An 895-nucleotide genomic window follows, 5' to 3' on the forward strand; every position below is an offset into this window, starting at 1 on the left:
CCTTCGTTCACTTCGTCACTCTCCTTATCTATCTGGGCCTGTAGTACATATCTCTTAATGAGCCTTTTCATTATTTTCTGATACTGTCTTGGAGGATTATTGAAACTACTGAAACGGAAATCTTCTGAGCTCCTTACACTTGGTTGCTTATTGTACCCAACCTGTTTTTTGTCAAGTGATAATTTTGAAAGGTCTTCATGACTTCCTAAAATTCCAAGTTTCTTTTCTTCATTTATCTTGTTCATCTCTGCATCTTCCTGGAAACCTTTTTTATGACCCTGGAACAGCTCAGAAATCCATTTTTTAAGCTTCAGTAAGAGATAAAACAGGGACTTTGGACTTGGCACCAGATTGAAAGGTACGGGAAGTGTTCTCCCCTCCTCAAAGTAGGAGAACCAGAGTTTGGCTCTTGCAAATTTCCACTCCACATCGGCGTCATCCTCAATTTCCTGGAATGAACTGTTGATCATGGCAATTAACATATTTAGCAAAACAATGACCATTGTAACATTATAGACTCCATAAAGAATGTAACCAATGTTTTCAATGAATTTGTGGTTATAGTTGATGACCACTGATTTCACTTCAGAAAGTCCAAATATAGCCCAGAACAGTGTCTTAAAACTCTCTTCAACTGTTGTGAAGGCTTCATTTTGTTTTGCACCAATGTAGTAGGAGTAGAGGTTGAACACATGTTTAGTGATGGCTCAACAAGCCTATCTATAGAGGAGGAACGCTTTTAGATGCAGCTGAATATGGTAACGTCCCAGTGGTGCAGAAGATGTTAGAAGAATGCCACTCACTCAACGTTAACTGTGTGGATTACATGGGCCAGAATGCCCTACAGTTGGCAGTGGCCAATGAGCATCTGGAAATTACAGAACTTCTTCTCAAT

General features: G+C 39.6%; 1 pseudogene; it reads right to left on the bottom strand.

Annotated features, from left to right (window-relative positions):
* Positions 1-11: 11 nt before the first annotated feature.
* LOC108525970 (short transient receptor potential channel 6 pseudogene) lies at positions 12-685 on the bottom strand (annotated as a pseudogene).
* Positions 686-895: the final 210 nt, after the last annotated feature.

Source organism: Rhinopithecus bieti, unplaced genomic scaffold (genome assembly GCF_001698545.2).
Source record: "Rhinopithecus bieti isolate Rb0 unplaced genomic scaffold, ASM169854v2 scaffold_49820, whole genome shotgun sequence".
NCBI classification, from domain to species: Eukaryota; Metazoa; Chordata; class Mammalia; order Primates; family Cercopithecidae; genus Rhinopithecus; species Rhinopithecus bieti.